Genomic DNA, 15,499 nt, shown 5'->3' with positions numbered 1-15,499 from the left:
CCGCAAATGTTCGCTTGACAACCTCCTGGCTGCTCATTACATCGCATCGTGTGTCTTGTATATCGCATTGTACATTGTGTGTATGTCTTGGGCAGAGGAAAATATAATCTGACGAATATTGAATACCAATCTACGCTTGAAATATATAAATGATCTCGGTTTACCGAAACTAGATATGCCTTGGTATGTTCTGGGGTCGAAATGGTTGTCCCCCAAATCACCGCATCGCATCGTCCTATCCCCCAGAACATTCAACATTTTCAACCTACGTTATAATGATATTCGGAAGACCTTGATATAACGTCTCATAGTTGACGTTGCTGTGCGACACAAAGCCCCCAGGCAGCACAGCGACTTGGTATTTAGCGGGACAACCCTAATTCTTGTAGATTACTCTCAAGCAACTTGCAACACACAGATTACGTGGATGACAGCATGACTGTATTGAAAATGAACATTTAACACTCAGCGACTTAACATTCTGCTACTTGGATCGAAAAATATGATAGAATGTTGGAAAGTATGTTGCTGCTAGTCAATATATTTTATGTGACACGTGTGACAGTGACATAGGCTGGGGAGCCGAAAGATCCAGTATTATTGCATGAGGACGCTTTTCTGAAGCCATGCTCTGAACACGGATTATGTGTATCTGTGCAATCGACTTGCATGGTCTTGCATGGATACAGAATACTGATAGGATGCAGGAAAACAATCACGCATCAAGGACATGAACAATAGAATATTTTGAGGTAGACAAATGCAAAATAGGCATCACCATTGACTTAACATTGCTACGATGTCACAACCAATGTTCCCTCTAATTTTTCTCGAGTCTGCGCAAATACGCCAACTCACTGCGCAGGCCCTTGGACAACAGTGCGCAACCAGGCCCCCCATAGGGTGATAAACCGAACTTCTGGGGGGCTAAGCCCCCCAGACCCCCCTCAGGCTACATGCTTTTCACCGCTGCTAATCATCTATGTCTGGTCTTCGTTTAGTGGGCGTTCCGGCTAAACGCGCGGAGCGCGAAAAATTTCTAGAATTCATGATCAAATCGGTCAATATCATCGGGAATTGCATATATTTCTATCAATTTTAATCCTGTCTCTGCTCACGTAATCATTGAGAAGCTGATCTAATGCAACGCCCTACAGTGCATATAGTTGCTGCATTTCCCGATCAACGTTTGCAAAGGGATGGATTTTTTTCAACAATATTGGTGCCTGTACTTGCATATTCTGCATATTATCCTATATCACCATACGTGATCAGACTCGCCTGATGGAAGTGATGACTTCAAAAATTCGCGGCATGTAATTGTACAGTAAATCTTACACAATATTCATGCCACGCGGAGAAGACTATTCGTTAGTTTCTCGCAGTTAATTTCGAGCTAGCCCATTGTTATTTATAACTTTTTTAAACCATGTTATTTCGCCATTCCCACGAAGGATTGCGCTTGATATGATATCAGTATCGCTCACGCGTACGATACCATATAGTAAAAGAAAAATCTCTTTCGTGAGTCGCACACGATTGCAAATTCTCATTGCTTCGCGGAGCGCAATATTTGCCTTTTCGGGCCGCACTTGTAGGCCTACCTCGGTTTCAGACTTCAGCGATAGCACTATTTACCCCTGGCAATGTTCCCTCTCATTTTTCCCGAGTCTGAGCGCCTGCGCGGTGTCCTGGACTGGAGTGCGCAACGATTAAAAAAAATGTCATCACTTCGGATTTTTTGTGCGTAGCCTAGATTTTCTGTGCGCAGAGACCGTTTCAGCACTGCGCATTTGCGCACGTGCGCAGCTTAGAGGGAACATTGGTCACAACGTGGTCAAGAAATGATTCATCAACAAACGCATTGCCTATTTTTACTCATATACAAAGACAAATATGCTACGTATACTAAACGTGACATGGTATTCGACTTGGCTAACGCGACAATCGAGAACAATATAGTACTACCGAAATACTGTCCGCAGATGGTTCACAACAGCCGACCTGTGCCGGTCCATGTCAAATATCCTGCCGGTCACCCAAACATAATAGAATTTTATGTCTCAATTGCAAAATGCAAGAAGTTGGATGCTTGTCCATTAATTACAGAAATAAAACATAAAATTTAAATCGATTTAGAAGTTTATAAGTATTTTTGTGCACGATGTCGTAATAGATAGTCCATGGTCTACGACTGGTTTCGGACAAGTTATGTGTGAAGTTATATGTAAAGAAATCTCTTTAAAATCGACAAAATAATGAAGCGATACTTGGCAGTATAATAGAGGCTAATATAGCGAACAGTTGTCGCATTTCTTTCAAAAGATACCGAGCAGTCACAATCAAGTCAGTGGTATTTAACAGAACTTCACGAGCCTGGCCTTGTAGAAGCTTCAATAGAGCCACGCATACATATCTAATGTTTTAAATGCAGCATTAAATGAAGTTTCCAATAGTACATTTTAATTGCATACACGTGTTGTGATTATATTCAGGGTTAATTTTGATTTCTGAAGGTTCCCTGGCCCACATCATTTGTTTTGAAGATTTTCCAGTCCGCGAGGTCAGAAAGCTTGAGAACCACTGATGTAGGGCAATGGCGTTTACTATATATAGCGTCTCTAAACTATTGGTCTTCGAAAACTAGACTCGAATCGACGCTTGAAACTCGATTAGTATCAGTCAGATACTGGATATTGCACTACTCAAATTACGGTACTGAGTCAATCATTGCTGGTTGTTGTTTGTGGTATTCAAGGTGTTTTTCAGCTACTATTCGCATTTACACCAGACCAATTTTCTTCATTTCTTTTCGTAGCACGGCCATATTCTAGGACTTTATAAGACGCCGCTTACACGGAGAAGATAACTAGGAGGAGCCTAGATAAACACCCCACACTTAGGTAGGAATTATGGATCCGACCTCGGTGGGACCCAAAACCGCAACCCACTGGTGTCGCAGCTGTGGATTATACAACTACGCTATCTTGTCATCACCTCTGCCACTGCTGGTAATGAGTTGACAGTGGCAACAACCCAGCACGAATGGCTTGACCACGGGTTTAAATCGACCGCAAGAAAGTTATCAAATTTGACATTGCTCCAAGTTACATTGCACGATGCTGTCTTTCACGTCTTCGAACACCGCGCGTATATTTTCAGTGTCCGTCGCGCACGTGAAATGACTGTATAAATTTCGTTCGGAGCCCTCATTGATATCCGTGAATTTCTTCCTAATAAAACGCCGCGCCGCCGACTTGTTTTTCTCCGGCCCTGTGTAATCGGGGAAGTAGTCAACGAGGTTTGACACCATGATTTTGTCCTCGAATAAGTCCTTCTTGTTGAAGAAAAGTATAAACGGCATGTGCCGGAAAAGCGGGTAGTACGCGATGGTTTTGAATAGAGCTATGCTCTCCTCCAGGCGATTGCACTGCTTCGATTCCGTTAGCGTCTGGTCGTATCCGCTCAACGCCACTAAAAATAACATCGAGTCCACGCCCTCGAAACAATGAATCCATTTCCGCCTCTCCGACCTCTGACCTCCCACGTCTATCATCCTGAAAGGTATCGACTTTACTGAGAAGTTATATTCCACGATACCAGTCGTAGGCACTCTGACTCTGAGGATGTCCTGCTCGGTAGGAATAAAGTTCGCCATCTTTACGGCGTCAAGTCTGTTGAGATAATACGAAGTCGAGTCGGATAATTGATATTCCTGTCGTCGTTTGTAACATCGCTGCATGCCTGCGTCACTCCAAAGACCTTGAATCTGTTCGACATAGCATAGAAACTGTTCATGCGTGTCCACCTCACTTGTCCCGGTCTCTAGTATGGTATCGGCTATCTCGACATTGTCAGAGTTGCTATACTGCACTTGGAGAGTAGACATGGCTGTTATCAGGTCGCGGATGGAATTGAGAATATTGCGGTATATTAGATGGATGAATTTTCGTTTTTCTGAATCGCTGTATCCATTTCCGTGTATGATACGCATCTGCTTGAGGAACGTGCTTTTGCCGCTTTCACCCGCGCCCAGTAAGAGAAGCTTCATTTCTCTCCTATCTCGCCTTCTGCTTCTTCTGATTTGGCTGTTAATCCGTGTGTTTATGATATCATCATCTCGCTTTTCAGACAGGCAACATAATCCCATTACCTTCAACGCTACAATAGCACAAAGACAGTAACTACGCGAGTACTGCAATTGGATTATCATTTGTAGGTTATCGGATATGATTAAAAATTAGCAAGTACGCCGAGCGGAAGAATAGCCACATAAAGATGACCGGCTAGGTTGCGGCAAACACAAGGGCTGGGCGAAACCAACACCCGAATGATTCGATTCCAAGTCGGGTATTAGGCTTAAATAGTCGGGAATATTGTTATTATTAATGATTAGCAATTTCGCGTACCTATTGATGGCCACAAAGAAAATAATGCAAGTCTTCAGTCCTCATAATTAATTTTGACATTAATACGAAAATTACTATATGCTGCGGGCAGGTCACTGTTTCACCGGGATTTCGTTAACATCAGTGGTTCTCAACCACCGGTCCGTGGCAAGTTTCCTGTCGGTCCGCCAAGTATATTTGAATCATTAATATTAATTCCAAAATGCAAGAATTTGGACCTTTGCCCAATAATTATAGAAATAAAACATCAATTCTGAAATTGATTTAGCAGTTCCGAACGCATTTTCCTGCGTGGCGTGGCAATAAAGTTCAAGTTCTACTTTGGGCGCACGTCTCAATGGTCCAAGTGTACTAGGAAACCGCCTACAACTCGTTCCGGACAAGTTACATGTGAAAGCTACGGAGGCTTTTAAATATACTTCGTTAAATTCTGACGATGAAATTAATTGATACTTGGCTATAACAGACAGTAAAGTTGCTTTCTCTCAGCCGATACCGAGTAATTTCAGTTAGAAGTCTTCTAAAAGCACTTTTGACAGAAAATTCAATTGCACCACGTGTCAACATGCAAAAAGGCAGCATTAAGAAGTTTCTAATATTACATTTGAATTGCATGCATCTGTCGTAATTAAATTTTGGGGTAATTCAGATTTTGGAAGGTTCACCGGTCCGCGAGTTCAAAGAGATTGGGAACCACTGGTATACATGACTACTCCCAGTTTTGTTCAGCGGCGAATAGAGGTCATCAAGCCAACGCATTAAAAATAAACTATAGTTTCCGCTGATAAAAACAACTCATAGTCTGGAGGGCGTAGCATTTGGTTACTCGAATATATCTACTCTGATTACTCGACTCGAATCGTTTAGCCTATTCCTAGTCACATTCTAATAAGTATGTATACGTAGAGATATGCTTGCTAGAGGTAGTCATGGTTGAATCTCAAGTGCAAGCACAGGTAATGCCATAAATTTCTAATTACATACAAGTAAAGATAGCTATTATCAATTTCTGTCAGAACTAATTTAAGTGGGAGACAAAGTCGATCGGTACGAGAAGTATTGAAGTAGGTTTTGGAAGTACATTGAGACGTATTCGTAGGTCGTAGCAAGGTATTACCTTCAAAATCGCAAGCCACGTCTTCGTGACTGTTGCAGAGGGACTGATGGGGACGTAAATAAGAACGAAATTAGATAGTACATTATCTTACCGTTATACAGGGTGTAAACCGTTAAGCTAATATCACAATTTGACTTATAATTCAACTCACACCAAATCGCGTTGGTTAACATGATAATGGCTTTTGGTAAACGTGTAGTGTACCAGGAACTGCCGAACATTTTACTATCATGTCCACGATGAGATCACCAGATGCAGTTATTTTACATCATAGCTGAACGTGAGAGAGTCGTTTCATTCGTGGAATGCCTATTATCGGATCCGCACACGATTGTTCCGCTCGTCCAATTTGTAAAGAGTGCAATAACCGATACCATGGAGCTCGCTCATAGGCCTGGGTTCCAAACCTAAATAGTCGAGCCTCATGGAATTACGTATATACAGAAATGCATAAAAACGGTTCAGTGCTGAAATTGAAGAAAACTATCTCCACTACTCTTTCTGACCAAGCCAGACGTTTAAAATCATCATGATTGCTTCACAAACGCTTGGAACAGGCCAGTGGTGGAAGCGGCGGGGAAACAGAATCGCTTATGTTAGAAGCGAAAGTACGTCCGTACAAGTCTGACATTGTAATTTGTATACTTAATTACTTATGTCTTCCATGTCTTAACGTGACAGTCACAACTGCGCACTTATTCTGGGGCCAATCATTATAAACCTGATGGCATGAGCACGCCGATGCAAATTTAACCAGATATCTTTATGTTGAAGTTATGAAGTTAAATAACTTACAACAATACGCGACACACGATATCACACGCAACAAATACCGCTAACTAACGTATTACGAACGTCTTTCTTATCTTGCTTTCCATACGCGCTACCAAACAACCAGGGACTCTTAATAATGACGGGAATCGCGGAAATACGCAACACATCATACAGTACACTACACACGCGTCTCTTATACCGGCTCCTGACAGGTTCGAGAAAATTAAAAGCAACGACAGGGAGATTGGAGGTTCGTGTTACAATTCGCGTGAGCTGCCACCCTTCACGTTTCCGCACCGCCTATTACAGAATGAGAGGAATGAAATGTAATAACTCTTCGATGGCCCAAACCTGGTTGTATACGCACCACTGTCGTATTTTCTGTTACTACTGTAATAGACTAGAGACGTCATTACGCGTCAATACGTTACAAAAACAGAGGTGGTGAGTATAGCATAGCACTTCTGCTTTTTTCTCAGTACTCAAGCAGGATTCGCAGGCTTGAAAAACGAATCCTTTTTAGGACTTTGGATTTTATAACATATACAGTGGTTCTGGGATATGATTCCGTTACCTCTATAAACGAACTTGTCATAGTTACCGGGCGAAATGGACCCCGTGTATGACGATAACTGAATATCATTGCGAAAACTGCACCAATTTGTTGTGCCTTTAATCATTTTTCGTTAGTCGCAAAGATACACCCTTGTCATATCGAACGTATCGCCTTACATCGAATGCTATATATATGACTTGACCAAATTGACGTTTTGAAACTGCCTACTTGTGTTATTTGCAGCAGCCCTTTCACTTGTAGTAGTTTTGACTTGCCTTGGAAATCATTACTTCTATTAGTAATTATTACTCCCGCTTCCGCTTCTTTTTGAGTACAAACGATGACTAATTTGATCACCTCTGTTTTTGCTATATTTTCTGACTTTCTCCCTATCTCTGTTCACTTCACAGACCGTATTTACGGACTAGCATCTTCCCGGATATCAATTAACGAATGTTTTGTTCCACAATGCAATGCTATACGCCATTGTAAGTAACAGCGAAGTATAGAGCGTCACTAAATGCTTCCTTACCACTGGGTGAATGAACTCATATAACGCAGGAATTAGTTGCGTTGCGTCGTTTTGCGGCTTGAGAAGCAAATGCTATTCGGGTCGGGTGGTAATTACGTTTATAAAGATCGTTAAGTTCACACTGACCTTACACTATTTGCGTCAAGAAACTACAAAAATAGATTCCCCATTGTGGGAAATTGGTAGCATTTTTTATACTATGAAGCTCTCTTTCCTGTAGGCGCCTCGGACATACGGTCCACCGGTCACATACTCTCAGCATTGGTTTATTAGCAATTTTATCAGTTCAATACACCACAAAAAATGCGATACAATGAAAAGAAAGGAAGATGTCGAAGCGACTAGGAGTTGTCTATGCAATCGGACACCCACCTTGGCCTAGGTGATGTAAAGAGGAGGCATGCACACTGAATGAAAGTAAAGAAGATAGTATAGAAAAAGGAAGCGACAAGAAATAGGGCGGCATGTCATGGGAAGCGCGATCGATAGGTCAGTCGTGGTCCGGTAATCTTGAGGATGGACTGTATCTATTTAGTAGTAATTGCTTGTATTTCGACTTGAATGTGGACATGCTCGTCGACTGCCGGATGGCCGGCGGGATACTGTTCCACACATCAGGTCCGGCATATTTGATAGAGCTATGATCTTTTCGGTCGATCATATGATATTTGGACGACGTGGACGCGCGTGTGTTGTACTTGTGCGCTTTTGATTCAGAGGTAAAGAAGTCATTGAAGTATTCGAGATACATTACCGAGTAGGCTATGTAAATAAATGTTAGTCCCACCTGCGTTTTTGTTGGTGTTGGGATGTGTATCAAGAAATTCGACCACATAAATATACTCCCTCATAGCCATGTAATCAAGCTAACAGTGCTGGGCTTAAAGATTCGAGTATTCGCCAATCTGAATGGAGTATGAATTCTAATGATTGGAGAGTACTGAAGTTTTACGCTCCTTGCCACGAAGATTTATATTATCAATAATAATAGTTTTAATGCTATTTACCACTATGGAAGGTTGTTTCCGGTACGTTTTGGCGATTACGATATATGTCCACTATACCGTCAATCGTGATGAGAGGTCAAGAAATAACAGCATGCAACAAAGTGACTAACGAACAATTGGTTCACACGAAGATGGATCATAATTTATAACTTGCCCTAAATTATCGAAAACACCACCTCTATCAACTCTAGGCTACTGGTGAATCCGCTCACATTGACTGAGAAAGGATAAGTTTTTGATGGTAATAAGTGAAACTAATAATATTAATGACGAAATTCAATAGTGAATAAGAAATTTTTCGCTTTTCGCGCGAACATGGCGAATCCCATCAGTAACTGTTCATAACATGACCATTACCACTCACGATTTCGTTGTTTAAAGTAAGTAAGCCAACATGCATAAATAGATTAGTCCGGTGTTGGAAATGGACGAGGACAGATTAACTATTTACATTTGGCGCCCAGTTAGTTCATTACGACTATGCCCTGGAATGCGGCCGTATAGGCTACACGAGAAATCGAAATGCGGCCGTGAATATCACAAGGGTTGGCCACCCCTGCTCTAAAAATACCAAATGACCTTTAATATGATGCAGAACCGGGGTTATATTATTTGTGGTCGGAAACAATGCACAATGCGCATAATTTAACGAGTCACGTTATTCATGCTGTTATGGCGTTGAAATGAATGATACTAAAATACTCGACTCGATTCCGAATCAATCACGTACTCGATTTGGCCCAGTCCAAATAACTGATGCCGATTTGTTCATAGCTAGTTTACCGTCAGAAATTATGTGTCAGTTCAGCCAAATCAGTGACAGTTGACAGAAAGTTGTCAGTCATGCATGTACCCAACATTGAAAAGGATAAATATCAGGTAAAGAGGTAACAACGCGTAGCGTAGCCATGCTCATGTATATGCATTCCTTGTGCTCAGCAATTTTTGAGCGTACAAACAATATCAATGTTAAATCGATGGGATTTTAATCATGTAAAGTAAATTTTCGCTCATTCGACAAAATAGCGTAAACAAGGCAGCGTAATGATGAAGCGTGATGCTTCTTGATCTGTAGGTCGTGAGTTCGATCCCCGGCCGGGTCAGACCAAAGACCCGATTAGTGACATTGGTGTCCATGACTTTTCCGCTTGCCCGCATGCATTACAGGGATAGCATGGAGGGGTGGTACGAGACATAGAAAGCCGGACAAGGCTATACTGCACCTTCCTTGTCCAGCGGCATATGCACAATGCACATCATGCACTCATGGTCAGACATGGGGTGATTAGATCACGAATGTAATCGATTGCGATTACGATTACTTGTGAACAGACATGGGGTGATTACTTCACGAATGTAATCGATTGCGATTACGATTACTTGTGAATCCCGCGATTACGATTACGATTACGATTACAGCCAAATTAGGAAGTAGTCGATTACGATTACGATTACTTTTCAAAAGTAATCACGATTACTCACCATTACATTTGTTTTGCTTCTTATAACTAATTTCAGAAGAGATATTGCAAGACAATATAAATAGGGCTTGCGATGAAAAGCTCTAATGAGATAAGAACTTTCTTTATAAATCATATGTCATTTGCTTGTTACGTCATAATGCACCCATTGCCCACCTCTAGGCAGGACTATTCGTAGCACCCAACGATTTGCATTCTTGCCAGGTCCGTATCTGCCAACTAACCATAGGACCGGGAGCGAGCTCTAAGGGGACTCAAAAGTATTTCGTAAATCAACGTATTTTCTAGAGAGTTAATTAATTTTAAAGTTTTCTTCGAGCTTCGGGATTTAATGTCTCTAAATAGCTTGATTTTGAAATGCATACCTCTCCCCCTCAAGACAAAAAGCATGCATAATTTATAGGAATGGGCATTTCGGTGGCGGTCATTACCCCGCCACGGCACATCAAAAAACGTATGCAATTTCGGCCAACATGCAACTCCACAAAGTGTGCTACCAAAGAATGACCTTGGTCAAAACGTTGGGTATGTGTGTCCATTGTCAATAGCCGCGCTCTGTGGGCGTGACGAATAGTCCGGTCCTTCCAATCTGAGCCCCAACAATGCAAATGCCACTTGGGGCACTCACAGAGGAATGAAGACATGGCAATTTGTGTGTGCGTCTCACGAAAGTTTTTCTTTTAGTCCGCTACGTTTGGGCGACTACAGTATCTTTCGATTATATAAAAGGCGAGAAGTCACGAATTAACAACATACAATAATGAAATTATAACAACATACCAGATGCTATAATTATGAATTACTTGCCCCCAGCTCTACCGGTAAATCTGAATGAATAGCAAGATAATGCAATTGCCAATATTATTGACGAAATTCAGTCATCAACTTGAAAACTGACCACCCTATGAGGCCCCAATACCCAGGGTTGTAATGACTAGAGTCATGACTCGACTCGAGTCTCGATTTTTTTGGTGAATAGACTTGACTCGAGTCATTTTTTTTATTGACCCGACTTGTACTCGAGTCATTTTGCATGACTCGAACCAAGTCATATGACTCGAGACTAGAACGGCCGAGACAGACATTCCATGTAACTTCGAAGAATAGTAAAGTTACCACATTATTTGTATTTCGTCTATCAGTCCTGATACTTGGAAATGGGGCCATAAACTGTGAAAACTGATGAAAATTACTATATTCTGAATACGAGCCATTCTATATCACTCGAGCAGAGTTGAAAAAAGGGGTTGAACCTGAATGATCAGAAAACTGATCTGTGAACATAACGACATGGACTCGTACTCGAGTCAAAAAATATGACTCGGACTCGGCCCTATACTAGCCGACTTGGACTCGGACTTGACTCGGGGGTGAATTGAAAATGAATCGACTTGACTCGAGTCAAAACTCTAAAAGTGAGATTGACTTGTGACTCGGAACATTGTAACTTGGTTACAACCCTACCAATACCAACGTTTGGAGTGGGGGACGAATCGCTGTTTTGGTCCTGATTGTACCTACAACCCACGCTAACATGGTGTATAAGCGGATGGCTATGGCGACAGGTATAAATGTCGAGTGAAGAATTGTGAAATAACGATTGGCGCCCGTTTCAAGTAGTCATATGAGAATAAGATAAAGTGAACTTAAAATTCTACATTCCACTTAATACAGATACTGCAAGCTGCCGTTATGCCGTTACGAGAAACGGCAAAGAACGGCTCGGTTATGATATATAAACGCAGCTGTTGATTTAAACCATCGTAATGTTTTATTTGACGAGTACAAAACTTCAAATCTTTGTCCGGCGCACGTACAATACATACGTATACTACATAGACAGGCCTACTGCTCGCCAAGCAGCAACGGTCAAACTGCGTTTAACTATAAGCATAACCAAACATCAATACATAAGTTACTATTTGAAACTAGGCAGAGTGGTGATTATTATCTTGCTCGAGGTACTGGCGTCTGGAGTGTAATAATAACCTGATATACAGCATGTCTTACACTGTTCTAACAATCAGACAACAATGTACATCGAATATATATTTACTATGTGCGGATACTACTTACACAAGGACGAGCAAAGCTAATACTTCTGACGTAATAATGAGCAGGGGCGTTTGAAATCAACCGCGTGCGCTATCAATAACCTGGTATAATATCTCTTCCTTGTAATGTTCACGAATGTTCGGTTATGTCATATTCATTGTACAAATAAAAAGTAATCGTTCTTTCACAGGGAAATCGATTAGATATGTGAAGTAGTCGATTGCGATTACGATTACTAATCGCCTTTACCCCATGTCTGCTCATGGTATGCATATGCACAGATCGTGTATATTTATATCACGAGTCGGTGTATATGCCGCAAAAAACATCAAGGACAAAAATAAACTACGGCCTTTCCCTTACTTTCCTCAATATAATTTCATGAACCAATCAATCAATCGCTCAATCTCGTATTTGAGCATGGACAATTTGAGCATATCTGTAATGTTGCCTCGAAAGAGCCTATATATGATCCGTGATTATGTTACGAAGGTTACATGCAGTGTTAGGATCAAGTCACTACTTACGAGTCGCAAGTCATCCAGAGTCATTTCACATTTCAACTCAAGTCACTCGAATTTTGTAGGTATCGCTAGTCAAGTCAAATTGAATTTTCTGTCTACGCAGCAGAATTCATATTCATTGCATACCTTTGCCAGCTGGTTGGAATACGGACAGAGACCCCATTTATTCTGAATCGAGTCGAATAAAGAGTTGAATACTTGCCCTAGTAATCAATCATTCACAAACAACGACTCAAACTAGGCCAGATGGCCACCACATTGTCTTCAGCACGGATGGCATATCAGCAATCAATCAGAAAATACATTTCGCGAAATCGGTCACCTGTAGGTATCCTGAATCTTGGTACCGAATTGGAGTTGAAGTAATAATCAATATGTTCCCGATCCAAATTACCCTTCTTTTCACGCATTTGTGAATAATCTAAATTCCATAAGGAATAAATGTATTGTCCCGATGTTGTTATATCCCAATAACGTATCACAGCAATCATGGATCTTAATTGCACCGGAGAGTTACCTTTATATCGAGAATTACCTTTATACCATCTGTACCACTATAACAGTATGCCCCATTTTGCACAGTTATGCCATAAAAATAAGCGGCAAAGTGAGCTCGTTATGCAATTTATGACATCAGCTGAAGCAAGTCGGTAAAGCCAATAATCATCCGTAGCATGCGTTGAACGAGGGAGAAACTAAGCCTAAACATCCTGGAATTTACCCAGAAAAAGCGACATCGGCAAAACTCTGTCGGAAACGTGGTGGGGAGCAACATGGAGCTATGAACGGCTAATGTGTGAGCCTGAGCAATTATATAATGTTGCGTAATACTAGATTGCTGCGAAGGACGCGAGGCGTAACGATGTATACTTCACGGGCCCGCAGAAGGCATTTTACAGTAAATAATTGCGTTGTTTTAAGTTGTATAATTATGCCATATATAATTGTATAGATACTTTCGAAAAAGCATGTTGTATGAGCCTACGGATGATTGTCACCCGATATAGCCGACGTATACCACATGGGATGGGTGGAACCCTGAAAATAGTCGGTTCAACAGCTTTCGTCAAAGGAGCTATATTTACCCTATATTTTCAATTGTCAATGTCAATCCACTATGGCATCACAATTGTAAATTCGTGACGTCATGGCTTAAAAACAAATAAACAAAAAAACACACAATAAAAACATGTTTTAAACAAGGGCCTTGTTTTAAATATGTTTGTTTCAAATTGATTTTTGTTTTAAATGCAACCCTACTTACAGATATCGAAATACAAAGTCGGTATGTAGGAACATCAGAGTTCGGACCTATTACCGTTTTCGATGACATGCGAATATTCACACCCAAAAGTCAGAAAAGGGTGGTACACGAAAACAGAACCTAACTCAGAATTTTATCACGATCATAAATTCTTCATGCCTACGTGCATACCTTTCTACGTACATGCATAATTTGGATTAAAAGGTTTTACGCGATTCATACCGCTGAGCTAGCTTCTAAAATCGTGTGTCTTGGATGTATATTCACACCCGTATATCAGAGTTGGAAATACACACTCTTTTCGCTAAGAATGTGCTAATCTGTAAACCTCATGGGGCCACAATTCATAGCCGCATCCGCATGCAGGCTCCCCGTCATCTGTTGTGGAGCCGTCAGCAAAAATGAGTGATCCGTGTCGTCGTAGTAAGAGGGAAAAGAGAAGAAGAAAGAAAGAAAGAGAGAGAGAGAGAGAGAGAAATGGCAGATATATGGTGCTCATGCTCACCATCAATGCTATATATAATTTTCGAGTATGATGGCGCGACCGCATACAAGTAATTAAGATCATACTTTTAGGGATCATTTCTATAGTGTGTATCTTGATCGTGATTGTTCTAAATTGCGAGCCCCGCGATGATGAGACGGAACATCGCGGCCTGAGCATGAAACGAACTCGAACGTGGGCGTAGCCTGCATTCGTGATTGATGATTGCGCCTTTCCTCTGGGGATGGTTGGCTGCGAGGTCGTCTGAGCGGCTTTCATTCTCATTCATGTTTCTGATTACTGCGACAGCGTGTCAATCGTATATTACTTATTATTACCGCACTACACGCAACCAGAACGGGCACCGAGATTTCCCTGATTCCAGCGCGAAGGAACAATACAAATTAGATAAGACAGGACTATGAGGCAGTGTATAAAATGCAAACTGTGACAAGGCATGCTGCAACGAAAAGTAAGTAATAGATTACAATGGACAGAAACCGAAAAAGGGAGACAAAACGATATGCGCAATATGCCAGAAAGTAGGACAGATATTCATGTGCCGCGAATAGACCCGCGTGCTAGAAAAAGAGTAAAAAAGCGCTGGACCACTGCCCATACTGTGAGGTCTGTGACATGGCAATGCAAAAGGAAAGCAAAAGATACATGACAAAGAAACTAGTACCACGCCGGCCAGGATGGATAAAGGAACATAACAGGACGGGGCAACTATGAAAAACAGATGACGGTTAAACAACGGAAAGGAAAGATAAGAAGGAAAACGGAAACAGGAAAGAAAGGAAGAAGAAATTCAAGATGCGTAACCTTTGATAACCTCATCGCACCCACAGGTAGGGTGACTCGTAGCCCTTAAAGGGCGCACTAAAACCTCATACGTTAAGCGAGCTCGAAGTAGTCTGTGTATTTCGTGACTGATGATTGCGCCTGTCGTCTGGAATGGGTTGGCTGCGAGGCAGTGTTGGGATGACTCGAGTCACCTTTTACGTATGACTTGACTTGACTCGAGTCACTTTGCTAAAATGACTTGACTTGACTTGACTCGTAATATCAAAAAGATGGATTGACTCGTGACTCGTAGCAAAATTCACGAGTCAATTTCAAGTCATCAAGTAATCGGTGTCGATGAAAATCATTGTATCTTGCATATGGTCGGATTGCTCGCGAAACGCTCGTGTAACACGTGAGAGCGACTAATCATTAAATGATCGTGCGTTTCAATATGCCTCCATTGTTCTTTCACAAATAAATTGACCGCAAACGAAGTGATCAAGCTTA

General features: G+C 41.4%; 1 non-coding gene and 1 pseudogene across 1 annotated transcript; one reads left to right on the top strand and one right to left on the bottom strand.

Moving 5' to 3' along the window:
• Positions 1-1,831: 1,831 nt before the first annotated feature.
• On the bottom strand, positions 1,832-4,881 carry LOC145442887 (guanine nucleotide-binding protein subunit alpha-14 pseudogene; annotated as a pseudogene).
• Positions 4,882-14,279: 9,398 nt separating this feature from the next.
• On the top strand, positions 14,280-14,476 carry LOC145451668 (small nucleolar RNA U3). The gene has a single exon (XR_013918982.1). It is a non-coding gene; the product is annotated as a small nucleolar RNA U3 (small nucleolar RNA).
• Positions 14,477-15,499: the final 1,023 nt, after the last annotated feature.

This window comes from Botryllus schlosseri, chromosome 1 (assembly GCF_051294905.1).
Source record: "Botryllus schlosseri isolate E-star chromosome 1, Bs_hap1, whole genome shotgun sequence".
NCBI lineage: Eukaryota > Metazoa > Chordata > Ascidiacea > Stolidobranchia > Styelidae > Botryllus > Botryllus schlosseri.
Note: the sequence above shows the minus strand (reverse complement) of the source record. Positions and strands in the feature narration are given on the sequence as shown.